This window comes from Trachymyrmex cornetzi, unplaced genomic scaffold, assembly GCF_001594075.2.
Source record: "Trachymyrmex cornetzi isolate Tcor2-1 unplaced genomic scaffold, Tcor1.1 scaffold1202, whole genome shotgun sequence".
NCBI classification, from domain to species: Eukaryota; Metazoa; Arthropoda; class Insecta; order Hymenoptera; family Formicidae; genus Trachymyrmex; species Trachymyrmex cornetzi.
Genome location: NW_017295765.1, coordinates 65,067 through 65,292, shown reverse-complemented (window position 1 = coordinate 65,292; position 226 = coordinate 65,067).

Sequence of the window (226 nt, the reverse complement as noted above, 5' to 3'; positions counted from 1 at the left end):
GCCTTATGCCGTAAGAAACTGACCAATTACAGTCGAATCCGAGAAGAATAAGCGACTGTGATTCGCCCATTTCTTATGGCTTAAGGCTTAATTAAAACACCTATTGTAGATCCGGGGTAACACGTAATGCATAAGAATATGTACCAATCGAAGTTCTCCGTTTTTTTCTCTTTCATGTAATAGAGAACTCTGGTTGGTTCAATTTCTTATGCCGCTTTAAGCGGGG